This window comes from Palaemon carinicauda, unplaced genomic scaffold (assembly GCF_036898095.1).
Source record: "Palaemon carinicauda isolate YSFRI2023 unplaced genomic scaffold, ASM3689809v2 scaffold2, whole genome shotgun sequence".
In the NCBI taxonomy this organism is placed as follows: Eukaryota; Metazoa; Arthropoda; class Malacostraca; order Decapoda; family Palaemonidae; genus Palaemon; species Palaemon carinicauda.
The window spans coordinates 93,929-112,387 of NW_027169589.1; the positions used below are offsets into that span (position 1 = coordinate 93,929).

Below are 18,459 nucleotides of genomic sequence, written 5' to 3' on the forward strand. Positions count from 1 at the left end.
GGTAAGTTAGTATTTTCTTTTACTGTTATTATACAGTACAGTCGGATCTCCTTAATCGCCGGTTCTTGCTTCGTTGTTTCGGTTTCTCCCGTCCAAGGTAGGAAAAGAAAAATTCTTTGTGATGATTGTTTACCCAACATTGAAAATTTCATTTCTAATAGTTGCCAGCAGCATTTGAATGGCCAAGAACAATGCAATACCTTTTAACCCTTTTACCCCCAGGCTATTTGGAAATTTCCAACCCTTAACCCCCAGGGGGTTATTTTTTTCCCAGTACATTTTGCAGTATATTTTTTCTAAATTGCTCTAAAAGCATTAATTTTTGTCAGAGAGGTCAGGTTGGTCTCATTCTCTTGGAAAATGCTTGAATTTTCTCACAAAAATTATCAATAAGGACGTACCGGTACGTCCATGGGGGTAAAGGGATGGCTTTTGTGAAACATACCAGTACGTCCTTTGGGGTAAAAGGGTTAAATAAAAATTCTCATAAAAATCGTGATAAAATTCAAACCGGGAAATGATTTCAATTAGCGCACTGTCCTTTACACTGGGAGCGCTGTGCGCCACTACCTATCTCTTCACCCAGCTGATCCTAGCTTTCTCTGTACATTGTGTATCTATATACTTTGGTAGAAAATTACAGCTAAATTTGAAATAAACCGAATTTTGATTAAACTGGTGTTTCACTTAACTGTATCCAATAATAATGCATGTAATATTCGCATTTTAGTATTGTATTTATAATTAAAAACATGGCTAATCATAATCTCATGCATTGTTTGCATTCAGATGAGCTGATCAACCCTGTGTAGGTAGTCTGTCGTCAACCTATAAAGGTATTCACTTTCACGACATTATCCCACTGATATGACCATTCACTTTCACAGAATAACCCCACTGATATAACCTATCATGCATATTAGTATGATATCTTTTTCACATTATTATTGTCCGTCACTTATTATATCCTTAATCCTCTTTGCAATCCCTTCCCAAATCCCTTTTGTACATTTACATTGCTCTCTCACACACACACACATCTACAACGTATCATTCCAACACTGTTAATTTTCTCTATATTTTGTTATTTCATTCATCTCTTTTCTAGCAACCTTAGATGTCAGGATGCCAGAAAACTTTAAATCAATCAATCAATCTTTTCTAGCATTCATCCGTCATTTTCATCCTATTAACCCTTTCGCCCCCAAAAGACGTACCGGTACGTTCTTGCAAAACTGTTATTTACATATTTTTGCATGTCTTTGATAACTTTATGTGAAACTTCAGGCATTTTCCAAAAGAATGAGACCAACCTGACCTCTCCATGACAAAAATTAAGGCTGTTAGAGCAATTTAAAAAAAATATATAGCAAAATGTGCTCAAAATTTAACTTTATGGGGGGGGTAAAAGGGTTAACCATTCTAAACTCCTTTTTTATCTCTCATTCCACCTATTCCCATTCTTATTTTTCATTCCTTGCATTTCCCAAATTCCTTGATTTCGCTGGATTTATTTGAATTACCGTAGATTTGGCAGAGGGGATGTGCAAGAAGGAACTGTCGTCCATGGATTGGCTACCGCCTCCCCGTCTCGTGTCAACATGTATCGCTCCCTTTGTCGTATCGTTTCGTCCTTCTCTCTCCCTGTTCTCCCTGGTGTTTTCACTTAATTGTATCCAATAATAATGCATGTAATATTCACATTTTAGTATTTTATTTATAATTAAAAACATATCGAATTATAATCTTATGAATTGTTTACATTCAAATCAGCTGATCAACCCTGCCTAGTCCGTCGTCAACTTCAATTTTCGGATCAAATAACTCCCTTATTATTAAGGCATGCTACCAAAGGATATATCATATTTATGAAAGAAACAATTATTACTTGATCTATCATTTTCCATTTAGCATACAGTACTAATTTCAATAGTTTTATTTGAAATGCTTCTCTCATATTTTATTTATTTGTACAGTACTGTGAGTTGAATCGCATAACATTAACCGGAGTTTCAATGATGTTCCCGATGCACGATATTTTAAAGTTTTTAGCTCTGTGGTGACTCAGTAAAAGAGAGAGAGAGATTGTGTCTACAGTTTTTGTTTATTTATTTAAAAGAAACAATTATCATCAAGATATTTATGTCTATAATTTATAGAATAAGCTGTATTTCTGTTTAAGAAAGCATAGATAACATACTGTGCAAGAGACAACACATAAGAAGTTGCGTCATGCTTCCAGAGTAGCGGCGTACGCTACGTCTTGAACGAAAACACAGAACACTTACGGTAAGTACAGTTAAGCTGTACTGTAATATTATTACTGCTGCAGTAGAGGGGCTTGAGTGTCTCAATGATGGGCTGGGCAATGGCGGTGGGGTAGTTTATCCACCCTGGCAGGCTCAACCATACCGCTAAGACCAGTTCTGAGAGACCAGACCGAGACTGGACCCCTATAGGCCTTCTCCTTTATTTAAGATAGGCAAAGGCTAGGAGAAGGAAAAATCCAAAATCAAACCAAACAAGACTCCAACGGCGGAGCTTCCAAGCGCCGGGGGAAGAGGGCAATGCCTGTCGGGCAGGCAACAAGGCGGGCCTTGACATAACAAGAACCCGGCAGCCCGATGCAACCAACATCTGAGAAGCCGCCTGTCTCATATGTCTTGAGCCGCGGTGAAAACGGTGTGGGCCAAGTGTGTGTGCGTGGCCGTTGCAAAGCCATGACCACCCAAAACAATATACCCAGCTACTGGCATTCTGTCATTTCCTCCACCCTTCTTCATCTCACCACAGAGTAGGACTTAACAGCCACATCAGGCATAAACACCCACCCCATAGATAGGAGGCTGATGGCTAACGACAGAACCCAATACTCGGACATGAGTGGGCACCGACGACAGTACAGTATCAGTGAGTATTAGGTTACAGTACAGTATTACTAGATAGGAACAACCTTTATTATACAGAACAGTAAGGGGATGATGACGACTCTGTAAACTTTATCTGAGCACAATACTGTACCGTAACCTTACTGTGTTCAGTACGTAGTGTACATGTGTGCAAATGTACTGTACAATGTACGTATGGTTATAAACTGTTTTAGAAACCAAATTAAAACAATATTAGGCAGTATTTACAGTGCTAATCATCAGCTCGGGCACCCGCTCGGGGCAATGGTCAGTGACTTTTTAGGTTAGGAGTTAGCCTACCCTGGTGTAGTATTTATTCGCGAAAATTCGCTCATCGCGCCTGTGTCTGTAACCTAACTCGCGAAAAACGAGGCTTGACTGTACTTCCAGATCCCAATCCATCCGTCTTCAAAGAAGTACTGTATCCTCGGATCATACATGAGAATAGGTAATACGAGTTCAAAGTGCTGTGTTTCTGCTTTCCATAGCACTTCGGGTCTTCACGAGAGTGTTCGGCCTAGTGTCATCTTGGACTCGCAGGCTTCAACAAAGAGAGTTAGTGAACTTCATGGTCTATTCTATGCCCATTCAATGGTAGTGGGGAAGGTGATACTCAGCATCGTCTCCTAGTTTATTGCTAAGACTCAAAATCCGGGAGTAGCTGATCCTAGATTCGGGTCCTTCTGGATTGGGAGTCTTCATTCTGTAACCAATGATCCATATTAACTGGTACTTTGCACAGTGAGGAGTTTGAGGTATTACCTTAAGTGCACTGTAGTAGCTCGTCCCCGAGTGTCAGTTCAGCACGGGGAAGGTCAAGAGGACGGTCACAAAGAACACTATCTCGGTTTCGATTTGCAGGCTCATTGATCACGCTCATAGACCTAGAGCTCATGATATCAGGAGCATGAGTACGTCCCTGTTGTTCAAACATATCTACTCTGTGGCACGGGTACTACAGGCAGGCGTGTGGGAGCATCAAAACAACCTTCACTGCCCACTACCTGGAAGACGTGACCCACAGGAACATGGAGACTCTTCATTGGTCCTGTGGTGGCTGCGCAACAAGTGGTTTAGAATGCCTCAGGCTCCTTGATAGACTAATAGCAGATAGTTGAGGGAATAGGTTACCCGAGATTAGTGTGGGATGAATTTGTAAGAAAGACTGGCTCTTTCTTTCATTGTCCCCTCTCTTGGGGAATAGCACCACGGGTCCTCTGCATGCTGGCTTCACCTATTTGCAGGTAATAACCATATCCCTTGTGTAACCTAGTATAGATTTCATTCTTGTCTACATCCCCAATTCTCCTGCGAGGTGGGTATTGGGAAATATCTATGTATAATATTAACATTCCTATTTTTAGGTCGAAATAGTCTTACCTAGCGAGACACATTGCTACTTTCTCTCATGCACACATGTTGCTCAGGCCGCTATCCGTGCATTGCACAGAGTTTTAGTGAGGTGTCAAGGTTTTTTCCTAGTTACAGATCAAACCCGTGTATGAAATAACCTGGGGCAATGGCCGAGCCAGTGGTTGGACTTCTACCCTCCTAATAAGCAAGTCATCCCTATTAAATAGCGTAAGGTTTGTAGTGTCAGAACAAGTGTCAAATTTTGAAGTAATTTTTCCTAACGATACATACCTGTAGCTATTTATACAAATTATCCCACTATCACCTGTCCCCCTAAGTCCGGCTTACAATCAAAAAGTGACTCGGTTTCATTGGTGTGAGTGAGAGCGGAAACCGACTACCCCTCTCCACCCCTACTAACTAGCAGTTGGGTGATTGCCACCTCGCATAAAAATCCTAATGGTTAGTCTTCCAGCATATGCCAAAAGATAATCCCTATTAAATAGTTATAGGTTTGTATTGTTAGGAAAAATATAAATTTCCTCCAAATTTGTCATTTTTATTATTATATTATGCTGAAAGAGGCATAAAGTGTCAGAAATGATAACTAAATAAAACCATAAAATTTTCCCAGAAGAAGCTGATGAGACTAAATAGGCCAAAACCATAAAATTTGCCCAGAAGAAGCTGATGAGAACATATTTTGCTTGCTAATCTAATGTAAATAAATGAGAGTATTATGCCAGGCTAGTCATTAGTGTCAAGGCATCAGGGTTTTGCTTGTTTAATCATAGTTTGGTGTTTTATTTATTTTGCAAAATGCCTAGAGTGCAAAGAAGGTCGTGTTGCAAAAAAATAAATAAAAATTGCATAAAACTCTGTTTGTGGATCATGATGTCTCCCCCGTCCCAAGAGATGCCAAGAAATGATTCACCTCACAAGCATATTTGCTGATCCTGCTATCTGTAGTACTAATCAATTGCCTATTTTGATGCCGTGTCAAGTGATTTTGAACTGTTGATTTCGAAAGCAGTGCTGAGAATGCCTTGGAAAAAAGTATTATTGAACAAGTTAAGTGTGATAAAGGGAAAAAAATTAAATCATAATCCATCATGTTCTTGTTTATAATATTAGATGTTAACACTTTTACCCCCAGGCTCTTTGGAAAGTTCCAACCCTTAACCCCCAAGGGGTTATTTTTTCCCCAGCACATTTTGCAGTACAGTATATTTTTTTTAAATTGCTCTAACAGCCTTAATTTTCGTCATAGAGAGGTCAGGTTGGTCTCATTCTCGTAGAAAATGCCTGAGATTTCTGAAAAAATTATCAAAATATGCAAAAAAAAAAAATATAAATAGCAGTTTTTTGCAAGGACGTACCGGTACGTCCATGGGGGTAAAGGGATGGGTTTTGTGAAACGTACCAGTACGTCCTTTGGGGGTAAAAGGGTTAATATCCTCAATTAGATTTTTTATAATACTGGGTTATGTACAATGACAGGTTTCTTGGGAAAACTAGACATGAAACTGGAAGAGGATTATGGGATTACCACTGTTGTAGTGTAGTAAGTTGTAAAGTTTGTGTGTGATTATGAAAAAACCTGTAGCTCCAAGTGCTTTGATGAGCATAAAAAATTTTCAGAACATAACATGAGCTTAGTATATGAGTATTAAATGTCTTGGGATGGAATTCAGGATTATTATTATTATTATTATTATTATTATTATTACTTGCTAAGCTACAACCCTAGTTGGAAAAGCAGGAATGCTATAAGCCCAGGGTCCCCAACAGGGAAAATAGCTCAGTGAGGAAAGGAAACAAGGAAAATGAAATATTTTAAGAACAGTAACATCATCTAAATCAATATTTCCTATATAAACTATAAAAACTTTAACAAAACAAGAGAAAGAGAAACCTAATAGAATAGTGTGCCTGAGTGTACCCTCAAGCAAGAGAACTCTAACCCAAGACAGTGGAGGACCATGGTACAGAGGCTATGGCACTATCCAAGACTAGAGAACGATGGTTTGATTTTGGAGTGTCCTTCTCCTAGAAGAGCTGCTTACCATAGCTAATGAGTCTCTTCTACCCTTAATAAGAGGAAAGTAGCCATTGAACAATTAGAGTACAGTAATTAACCATTTGGGTGAATAAGAATTGTTTGATAATCAGTGTTGTCAGTTGTATGAGGACAGGAGAATCTGTAAAGATTATGCCAGACTATTCAGTTTATGTGTAGGCAAAGTGAAAGTGAACCATAACCAGAGAGAGGGATTCAATGTAGTACTGTCTGGCCAGTCAAAGGACCCCATAACTCTCTAGCTGTAGTATCTCAACTACTTCAAATATAAAACATAAACCAAGATGAAGAGAGAAAGATGCATTCCATGGAGGCTTTGAAAAGTAAAGGCTCGGAACAAAAAATAAAATTGAAGAGAAGGAAGGTTGAAGATGACCCAGATTACTTTGCTGATATATATATATATATATATCTCTCTCTCTCTCTCTCTCTCTCTCTCTCTCTCTCTCTCTCTCTCTCTCTCTCTCTCTCTCTCTCTCTCTCTCTCTCTCGTCCAATATCTGAAATTTTCAGAGAAAAATTACTGTAACGTTTTTTAATGTCGACCAATTCTTATCATTCAAATGCAAAAAGATAGGGAGTTAAATTGCCAATAAACTGAATACTCATATTTATCAAGACCTTCTGTATATATCAAGGTTTGATATTTTTTGATAAAATATCCAACTTTTTTAATAACTGACTTTTATCATTTGAATATGAAAAATATAGAATTTTATAATTTACAACTGATTCACTCACTGCAAAACTTCTACAGTATATGAAACATGGCCGTCATTAAAAGTGATTTCTATACTTTGATGAAATGTTATATATAAAAAAAGGGAATATGAAATTTTCCTATGTGCATCTTTTAGAATGTAAAATTCTCTTTCCAATGATTTTTAAATGAAAGAAATTGGTCTATAAATAAGAAAATAGTAGGAGTTTGAAGTAACCCAATAAATAACATTGTTTCAAGAGGGCTGAGTCGCACCCCTTAACCAACATTCATTCTGCTGTATGCTTCTAAAGTCAGGAGGATGAATAATGAGGTCATAAGAGTGGATTTATGACTAACCCAAGGGGAAAATAGATAATCTATAATACAGTACATAGTAGGTAGTAGGTGGAGATTTGTCAATGAATCATGAACACATAATTTGTTTTGGTATTTCAAGTGAGAGGATGTCATTCGAGTGATATTAACCAGTGCTTTTCTTTGATCCCACCAGGAAGCCAGTGGTAGCCATACCTTGGTATTTGTCCACTTCAGAATTCATAAAATTCCTTGTTCGTCAGATTTTAACAAGTAAATATGGTCTTGCTTTTTATCCTTTTTTATTGAATTATATCATCGTTGTGCTTAAGACTAGGGAAGAAAAGAAGCACCAACGGTCATGGTGAAAACAATGATAGAGCTTTAAAAAGATCATAGAAAAATAACAGAACGGTATCTGATTGATTGTTGTGGGCCACATTTCATTATTTTGCCAAGTTTTTTTTTTACTGCTTGATACCTCTCTTGCCACCCACCCTCACCATTTGTTCCGTAACTGGAATACAAACCTACACTATTTATTAGGGGTATTACTTTCAGCGAAGCTGAAAGGATGAGCCATTGAAATTTAGCGAGGGTTAACTACCCATCCTGCTAGTTAGCGGGGTTAGTCCCTCTCACTCCACACACCTGTGATTAACCTCACTTTTGCTTTTGGCTCGGAGAGAGAGTGGTTGTTACCGCTCTTCCTCCTCGCTTATTTTTGACTGCCATTAATCTTTGTCTTTTTAATTTATATTTTTCTTTTATATATATGAAAACATTCTTAATGTTTTTGTATATATGTTGTAAGTTTACTTTACAGTGTTTGTGCTGTGTGTGTGACAGCGTAGAACGACAGGGTCTCAAGGACGGAGAACTTTCTCTTCCGACCTTCGTCCCTTGGACATCGGTCATCCGTTGGCCGATGGCCTTCCGTGTAACTTTGCCGACGCCTCAGGGGAATTGTCATCGTTTGGATACTCCTCTTTTCAGCTGTTATTGTCGCTTTCCCTTTATGTGTTCTTAGTAGAATATGCTGGGGAAAGGAAGTTCGGACCTTTCGGAGCTTGACTTCAGACTTGCTCTTTCTAAAGGTGTTCGTTGCTCACTCGTGAGCGGCCGGCGGTACACTCTTAGGGTGTATCACCTTTCCCGTTCGCAGGGTAGGTTGTGATTCCAAATGGTTTTCTTCATTAATTAAGTAAAATTATAACTGTTGTAATTTAACTCTTCAGCTTCGTCTCCGCGGAAACCGCCTTCCAGCCGGAGTGTCAAGTGGTTCTCCCGAGAAATGAATATTCTTAGCTGAATTAATTTATTGTAATTCTTGTTTGGTTACAGTTTTCGCTGCTCCTATCCTTCTCCCGTCTATGTCGGCCAGGGAAGGGAGTGCGCAGTCCTTATTTTATGTCTGTTCCCTTGGTGGACACCTTTTTTTGCATAATTTATTTTATGTTTCCTCCGTTATTGTTGCCGTTCTTCTTTGTTCGACTAATATACCCAACGTAGAAGAGCAATGCCGTTCATGCCTGGGGAATCTGCTGTCACTGCGCAATCACTTTCCTGTCCTTCTGCCCCTGTGGCAGCTCCTGATCAGCTCACCGTCTTCGAGGAACTAGCTTCAAGTACGTTTTCTTATGCAGCGCTCTATGCAGATCTTCAACTTAAATAAGGCTTGTTTATGGGAAGCAAAGAGTGCTGCTTGGAGGTCTGCCTCCAGGGTTTGGACTACTTTTCCTTCCGAGGGAGAACTTCCCTTCATCCTCTTCATCGTCATTCGCCTAAGACTACGCTACCCCCCTTGCTGAGTCGACTCCTCTGTCGGGGCCGGGGTAAAGTCCGTGGCTAGTCTCTCTTGCGTGTGTTTCCTCTCATTCGCGAGAGGCCACTTAAAGAGACTCCTCTTCAGAGGCTTGCTGTTGCTGATCAGCTTGCTGATTCTCGTGCTCCTTTGGGGGTTCGTAACCGTGGTTTTTGACCCCATCGCCTGCTCGTCAACGAACCTTGGTTCCTGATGCACTGTTGAGGTCTCGTTCACAAGCCTCTCCCGGGGATGCTTGCCCTTCCAAAGGGCACATTCTGTCTCCAGATCATCTTTCGGCTTTTCGCCGACCAGCTGTTCCGATCTATTGCAGGTTGTCTATCTCCAGTCTCGCTAATCGCTGATCACCAACCACCCGGTAGCAATCGTCAGTTTGCCGATTTCCTGGCGATCACTGATCGCTAGATCGCTGATTGAACCAGCCTGCCATTTGCCAGATTGCAGATTGCCGATTGCTAGCTCATCGTGCGCCTACTTGTCAATAAACCCTGGTTCATGATACACTGTTGAGGTCTTGTTCGTGAGTCTTTCCTAAGGATGTTTATCTTTCTAAAGGGCACATCCGGTCTTCAGATCATCGTTCAGCTGTTTGCGACCAGCTGTTCGACCTACTGCATTTCGTCTTTCTGCTAGCTCCAGTCTCGCCGATCGCTAGCTCAACGATCGCCAATCGTTAGCTCTCCAATCTCCAATCTCAAATCACTAGCTCGTCTTTCACCAATGGTTAATCGTCTGCTTGCTGATCACTAGATCGCCGGTTACTGATCGCTAGCTCGTTGGTCGCCAGATCACCGATTGCTGGCTCGTCTTCCTCCTATTGTTGACCGCTAGTCTCGCCGATTGCTAGCATGCTGATCTACGTTCATTTGCTTGCCAATCGCCGATTTCCAACCGATAGCCAATCATCAGCCTGCTGATCGCTAGCTTGCCAATCGCTGATCAGTAGATCGCCTATTGCTAGTTCATCTTTCTCCAGTCGTCGACCTCTAGTCTCGCTGATTGTTGATATCCAGCTCACCGAAAGCCAATCGTTAGCTTCCTGATCGCTAGCTTGCCGATCGCCGATCCATGATAGTCCGGTATTGTTAGCTCACCAGCTAGCCGATCGCCGATCCCTGATAGTCAGCTATTGTTAGCTCACCAGCTAGTGCTCCAATCTCCGATTGCCAGGTCGCCGGTCGCCATTCACTGATCATTACCTTAACACTCCGATTGTTGAAACTTGCTCTAACCACCCGGTTATCAATTGCCAGTATGCCGAGCACAAGTGTCAACGAGCTCCTATGCAAAGAGATCCGCAAAGAAGCAGGCCATTTCTGCAAAGGGATCCGCAAAGGAGCCCGGCCCATTGGGCCGATTTCCACACCATGTTTGAGAAGGTTGGACAAGCGGTATGACCACTGGTCTTCATGTACGCACTGGACCTAAAGAACCCATACTTCCAGATCCCAAACCATCCATACACAAGAAAGTATTGGAGATTCAGTCTAGACAACAGGTAATACCAGTTGAGGGCAGTGTACTTCGGTCTTTCTACAGCACCCCAAGTCTTCACCAGAGGGTTCGCCCTTGTATCATCCTGGGTTCACAGGATCGGCATCCGTCTCCTCCATTATCTGGACGACTGGCTAATCCTAGCAGACTCAGTGGTAACCCTTCTTCAGCACCGAGACAAACTTCTGAGGTTTTGCCAAGATCTGGCGATCATGGTAAACTTAAGATGTCTTCCCTACTTCCCACTCAGAAGACTGGTATACCTAGGAATGATTTTAGACACCAATCTCCACAAAACCTTCCCATCAAAGACAGAATAACGAGGCTGAGAAAGGCCGCAAGATCTTTTCTCAAGACGAGAAGAACTCCCAGCCCAGAAGTGGCCATGTCTCCTCGGACACCTATCATCCCGGGCCCGTCTAGTTTCCAACAGTCGCCTCAGGATTCAAACCTGCTGCTCCACACGACCTCAAGCCTCTGGCCAGAGTCCAAAAAGTACCTTTACATAAATCTTTTAGAGATAAAGGCCGTCTTTCTGGTCCTTCAACAGTCCTATCAGTTCCTGGCAGGCCACTTAATGGTGGCAATGATCGACAACACCACAGTAGTGGCTGACATCAATAAGCAAGAAGGATCTTGTTTGCAGCCCCATCCCATCTAGCAGTAGAAATACTGAGATGGCCCAAAGTCCGCTCGGTACTGCTATCAGCCCTCTTAATTCCAGGCTAGAGGAATGTGCTTACCGCAGTCTGAGCAGGGCATCTCAGATATGTACCAAATGGTCTTTGAATCACCTAATAGCCTACCAAGGTCTTGACTTTGTGGGGTTCTCCGACTGTTGATCTGCTCGCATCAGCCCTGAACTTCAGGCTCCCGCTGCTCCCCAGCCCCAGATCCCAAGGCTCTCGGGTGAGATGCATTTCAACAATGGTAGGGACAGCAACGACGTTTGCGCTTTTTCCCCGTTTGGTCTGAGGAGAAAGGTACTCAACAAGGCCGGAACATCGGTCAACCTCTCATTGACTCTCATAGCTCTGCTATGACATCAGATGGAATGGTTTCCGGACCTTCTGCAGCTCCACGACACGATCTTCTCAAACAACCGCACGTTGACATCTACCACAAAGCTGTAGCTTTGCTACAACTGCACGCCTGTAGACTACCCAGCACCTCCTCACTCAGGATTTTCACAACAAGTTGCAAAGAGGACTTCTGGATATCTTCAGAAATCCTCGGCAGCAGTCTACCAGGCAAAGTAGAACATCTTATACGGTTGTTATCATGGAAAGGGTATCTCTCCACTCGATGCCACTATTCCAGCAATAGCGGAATTCCTTGGATATTTGCGGGAGGAAAGACGTCTTTCAGTTTCGGCTGTGAAAGGCTATCGCTCAGCCCTGAGCCTTGCCTTCAAACTGAAAGGAAGGTACATCTCCTCATCGCTAGATCTTTCCTTACTCATATTGATATACAAACTTGCCTGACCACAGCCAGAAGTGAGACCTCCCCCTCGGAACATGGTTCAAGTTCTGTCTCTAAAGAGGCCTCCCTACGAACCACTACACCAGACTACAGATCACCACCTGGCTGGGAAGACAGGGTTCCTATTTTCTTTGACTTTGGCCAAACAGGTCAGTGAACTTCATGGTCTCTCATACGACTTTGCCCATTCAAAGGGAGGGCGAGAGGGAACTTTCAGCTTCATCCCTAAGTTGGTTGCCAAGACTTAGAATCCAGGGGTGACCGATAACAAGTCATTGCTCTGTAACTGACGATCCAAATCATCTGTAGCTATACCCAGTGAGGAGTTTGAGGTTCTACCTCAAGTGAGCAGCAACATCGCACCCCCGGGTGCCTTTACGTGTCGTCAGCACAGGGGGAGACAAGATGAGGATCACCAAAACACCATACCTTCATGGACTCACAGTCATCAATTATGCCCTAAATCCAGATCCTCCTCTGACACATCGACCCAGGGCTTACGATGTCAGGGGCATAGCTACGTCCCTGGATTTTAAACGAGATTACTCTGTAACGCAGGTTCTACAAGCAAGGGTGGGAAAGTGCCAGACGACTTTCACAGCCCATGTCCTGCAAGATGCGACCCACAGGAGCTCGATACGATTCTATCGGTCATGTGGTGACTACACAACAGCTGGTTGAATACCTCAACCTCCTTATTGGACAAGTAGCAGAAGGTTGAGGGTACTGTTACCCAGTTTCAGCCTGCATGAATGAAAAGGACTGACTGGCTCTTTTCTTCATCCTCCCTTTTCATGTGGAAAGCAGCTGCCTGGGTTCTCTGCAAAAGCTAATCTCAACCACTGTGGGTACTGAAAACTATGCTCCCTTGTGTACCTAGTATTGGGTTAATACTGTTGCATCCCTATACCCTGGCGAGGTGGTATTGGGAACGTCTTGGTTACCACAGTTATTTTCTACAAAGACTGAATAACTTTTACCTTGACAGTCACACTCCTTATCTCATCACACAGCTTGTGTAGGCCACAGACCTTGCCCAGCAAGGTTTAGCGAGGTGTTAGGAACTCCATATATTTAATGAGACTTGCTCAGCCCTGAGCCTTGCCTTCAAACTGAAAGGAAGGGACATCTCCTCATCGCTAGATCTTTCCTTACTCATATTGACGTACAAACTTACCTGTACTCAGTTGGAAGTGAGACCTCCCCCTCAGAATATAACCAACATACTCAAGATAAGGAGCTTCCGGGTAAAGCCAAAAGCCAGATTGGCAGGGACGTCCACCCTCCTAATTGGTGAGTCGCCCCTAATGCTGTAAATAGTGTAGGTTTGTATTCCAATTACGGAACAAATGACAAATTCGGAGATAATTTGTATGTTTCCTAAGATGCAAACCTTTAGCTATTTATACAAACTCACCCACTAACCCTATACTGTACCCCTTGAAGTCCTACCTCTAAGTAATGTGAGCTTAATCACAGGTGTGTGAGTGGGAGGGGTAGCGAGCTCCCCACCCCCCACCCCCACTTATTTGTGGTATTGGTAGTTAACCCTCTCTAAATTTTAATGGGTCGTCCTTTCAGCTTCGCCGAAAGTAATACCCCTAATAGATATCTAAAGGTTTGTATCGTTAGGGAAAATACAAAATTATCTCCGAATTTGTCCTTTCACTCAGGTTTTGTGACTGCCATAGAAGGGTGCATCCAACAACTGCTGTTGGAAAGTTTGGCTAATTGCATCCTCCTGAGGCTGAATCAAGGAAAGCAGAAAAAAAATTATTTAATCATAAAAAGCAATAACCTCTAGTGCGGCAGAAAAATACATGCAATTTAAATGCCTGAATTATTAAAATAGGTACCTGTGTGCTTAAGTTGTGTTTGTTTCTACACAAATACAAAGGATTCGCTCTTTAACATAGGTGTATCGTATTAGCGTAGCTGGAAATTGTCCCTAAACTTTATCCGCAAGATAAACTTGTCACTAGATAACGGATTGGTAGACCGGTTACCATGTTCACATACTCACCTAGTATATTGATCCACTTTTGTGTTTGGCTGGGTGGAGTGCAGTCATACCTTCTCTCTCTAATGCTAATAATTGAACTGGCTGTAAACAAAAGTATTTTTGGGCGAGCTGGTTGGTAGGCGCCGAAAGAATAAGTCTGAAAGGGATTCATCTCCCCTGGGTTTCCTAGAAGGCAAGGAACGGCAGACTTTTTTTTTCTCCAGCGATTTGTTCCATCAAGGCAGCCTCTGCTCGTTCTGTCTTTTTCAGAGGACAAACAAGTATGAGTGTTGATCATTGACCCCTTAATAACCCTCAGTTTTAGAGGGCCAGGCTGCTTACCCTAACGAACTGGCGGCAAACGCGACTGCAGGGTCTTTCTTTCATTGACGCTTGCATCAGCTCTATCCTTCCTTGGGGTTTTGAGTCACCCCTCTAAGGATTGGCTCGGAGGTCGTGCAGCGTAGGATGCAGCAAGAGCAAATATCTGCCGCCTCAGGATTAGGTACGCCCCCCCCCCCCCCCCCAATCCTCTGGAGTGGTGACTGCTCTAGCAGGTCTCATGTCCATTGGTGAAGTATCTCCACCGCCTCTCTTCTTCGTAAGGATTGCTAACAGTTTCTCTTTGGAGTCCCTGCCAAGGATGGAATCCCTCTGGGGTGAGCGTGCTGTCTGAGCTTGCTCAGCCAGCTGTGCTAGCTCAGCAGGGAGGAGTTTGCTCAGCAGGAGGAACTTTGTTCCTCCATCCTGCCTCTGCAGGGGCCAGGCCTCGGCCTTTCCCCCCAAACCTCTTTGTAAGGAGGTGGCCTCGGCAACATCTCGCCTATCATCTAAAGAAGGGTTAAAGGTCATATATGACTTGAAATAACTATACTCAGTTTAGAGCTTTTGTTCAGAGAGTTTGTGCTTTAGTTGAAAAGGAACACAATTTAACTATAAAAGAAACCATTTCTGGTATAACCCAGGAACATAAGTGGTGGGCTACCCTTAAATCTGCACACTTTGTTGTAGACACAACAGTTACTCCTTTCTTGAACCAGATGGCTGTGTCACTCACTATCCAAACGAAAAGAATCCCTTTTTGCTGATACGTTTGACAGTAAGCAGAGTAATGAGAAACTTGACCATCCTCATTCCTGTTTTCCTGAGGCTAAACTAACTGGTTGAGCTTTTCGATCTCATGAAATTAAAGTTCTTTTGATGGACCTTGATATCTTAGCTCCTTAGTTATCTGCTATTTTGTACAAGTTAGCAAGAAAGGGTTCATTTAGCACTTGTTGGAAAATTGGTAATGTTACTCCACTATGTAAATGTATTTGTGATAGCTCAAGTCTAGCTGATTACTGCCAATTTCTATAATTACCATATATAAAGTTTTTGAACGTTTTTTTGGTGAAACTTTTAATAGGTTTGCTGGAGGTAAACATCTATTCCCTAGTTTGCAATTTGGCTTTCATTAAAGCCTTGGAGCATGTGATGCCCTTCTTATAATCTCATATACTGTACAGAAATCCCTTGATTGTGGTCTGGAAGTCTCTTCCAAGAGATCACAAACAAAGACCTCATGATGTTAGAGGTATTAGTACTTTTTTGTGAGGCACAGGTCCTACAAGCGTGTGTCTGGAAGCATCCAAACCCCTTTACACCCCACTACCTGCAAGACGTAACTCACAAGAGCCTGGATACTTTCTGCAAAGATTCCTGGTGGCAGTGCAAGGTGTGTAAGCTACCTCAGGTCCCTTACAGGACAAGTAGCACTTGATTGCAGGCAGATATAAGCTACCTTAGGTCCCTTACAGGACAAGTAGCACTTGATCGAAGGCAGATATAAGCTACCTCAGGTCCCTTACAGGACAAGTAGCACTTGATCGAAGGCAGATATAAGCTACCTCAGGTCCCTTACAGAACAAGTAGCACTTGATCGAAGGCAGATATAAGCTACCTCAGGTCCCTTACAGGACAAGTAGCACTTGATCGAAGGCAGATATAAGCTACCTCAGGTCCCTTACAGGACAAGTAGCACTTGATCGAAGGCAGATATAAGCTACCTCAGGTCCCTTACAGAACAAGTAGCACTTGATCGAAGGCAGATATAAGCTACCTCAGGTCCCTTACAGGACAAGTAGCACTTGATCGAAGGCAGATATAAGCTACCTCAGGTCCCTTACAGGACAAGTAGCACTTGATCGAAGGCAGATATTACCCAGTGTTAGTCTGGGATGAATGGACAGAATGAGTGGCCTCTTATTCCTTCGTCTTCTCTCTTAGGACACTGCATCGGGATGAATGCAAGCTGTCCTACCTCCAACTGCAGGTGATATTCATTTCCTTTGTGTAACTTGAAATATGTTATATATTTGTTATGTTCTCGTTCTCCCTGCGAGGGGTAGTCGGGCAATGTTGAGGTTAAGTAAGAGGAATGTTACACACACTAATAACCTTACCTGGTCAAGTCACAGTGGTTAAGTTTCCACACATTCGTCGCTATTGCCCTGGCCGTCAATTCTCGCTCATAGCGAGAGTTCATGAGGTGACAAGCGTACCCCTCTTACGCTCACATGGGCTCAGAGTCGTACCCCAGGTAAAGTTCCCTGTCAGTTGGCATTTTGGACTTCCACTCACCTAAGGGCGATTTTCCATAGTGAAGAGCGAATAGTTACTATTTGTGTTGGAACAAATGACAAATTTGGAAGTAATTTGTATGTTTCCTGACCATGCAAACCTGAGCTCTTCTTCTCCTACTTGGCCCGCCATCACCTATCCACCTAGAAAGTCCAGCCTGCAATCAAAAATAGATAGACTAGGTGAGGATGTGAGTGGGGAAATTGGTCTACCCCCGCTAACTAGTAACGTGTTTTTTACCTTGCGCACAAAGTTGATACTGTACTGGTAGCAGACACAGAAGAGAAGCTTGACCGACTAGTAACAGAATTTGGAAGGGTGTGTGAGAGAAGGAAGTTGAGAGTTAATGTGGGTAAGAGTAAGGTTATGAGATGTACGAGAAGGGAAGGTGGTGCAAGGTTGAATGTCATGTTGAATGGAGAGTTACTTGAGGAGGTGGATCAGTTTAAGTACTTGGGGTCTGTTATTGCAGCAAATGGTGGAGTGGAAGCAGATGTACGTCAGAGAGTGAATGAAGGTTGCAAAGTGTTGGGGGCAGTTAAGGGAGTAGTAAAAAATAGAGGGTTGGGCATGAATGTAAAGAGAGTTCTATATGAGAAAGTGATTGTACCAACTGTGATGTATGGATCAGAGTTGTGGGGAATGAAAGTGATGGAGAGACAGAAATTGAATGTGTTTGAGATGAAGTGTCTGAGGAGTATGGCTGGTGTATCTCGAGTAGATAGGGTCAGGAACGAGGTGGTGAGGGTGAGAACGGGTGTAAGAAATGAGTTAGCGGCTAGAGTGGATATGAATGTGTTGAGGTGGTTTGGCCATGTTGAGAGAATGGAGAATGGCTGTCTGCTAAAGAAGGTGATGAATGCAAGAGTTGATGGGAGAAGTACAAGAGGAAGGCCAAGGTTTGGGTGGATGGATGGTGTGAAGAAAGCTCTGGGTGATAGGAGGATAGACGTGAGAGAGGCAAGAGAGCGTGCTAGAAATAGGAATGAATGGCGAGCGATTGTGACGCAGTTCCGGTAGGCCCTGCTGCTTCCTCCGGTGCCTTAGATGACCACGGAGGTAGCAGCAGTAGGGGACTCAGCAGTATGAAGCTTCATCTGTGGTGGAAATGTGGGAGGTTGGGCTGTGGCACCCTAGCAGTACCAGCTGAACTCGGCTGAGTCCCTGGTTAGGCTGGAGGAACATAGAGAGTAGAGGTCCCCTTTTTTTGTTTTTTTTTTTTTTGTTTTGTTCTTTTTGATGTCGGCTACCCCCCAAAATTGGGGGAAGTGCCTTTGGTATATGGATGGACAAAGTTTATGGGTAGTTTTCCAACTACGTTGCAATAACATATCCATAGTAAAGAATCAGGTTTGTATGGTTAGGAAAAATACAAAATAACTTCCAAATTCATCATATTTTGTTACGTCCCTATTCTCCCTGTGAAGGGGAGTCGGGTATTGTCTAGGTTCAAGTATGAAGTTGTTTTCAACACACTTTATTTTTACCTGGTAGAATCATAGTGCTTAGTTTCCACGCATTCACCATGATTGTTCAGGCTATCAACTCCCCAGCCTAACAGATAGAAAGTTCACAAGGCGGCAGAGTCCCTCTCTCACGCTTGAACAAGCTCAGAGCTGCACTGCAGGACAAGTTCCCAGCTAGTTGGATTTTGGGCTTCTACACTCCTAAGGG

General features: G+C 42.9%; 1 protein-coding gene across 3 annotated transcripts in view; it reads left to right on the forward strand.

Moving 5' to 3' along the window:
* Nucleotides 1-18,459, forward strand: part of LOC137635934 (uncharacterized) — a 98,980-nt gene that overhangs the window by 15,686 nt on the left and 64,835 nt on the right. Inside the window, exon 2 of one of the 3 annotated variants that reach the window (XM_068368384.1) lies at nucleotides 7,557-7,633. The exons of the other annotated variants lie outside the window; for them this stretch is intronic. The gene's annotated coding sequence lies outside the window, so the exon portion shown is untranslated. The remainder of the gene's footprint in view (nucleotides 1-7,556; nucleotides 7,634-18,459) is intronic. 3 annotated transcript variants of the gene reach the window in all.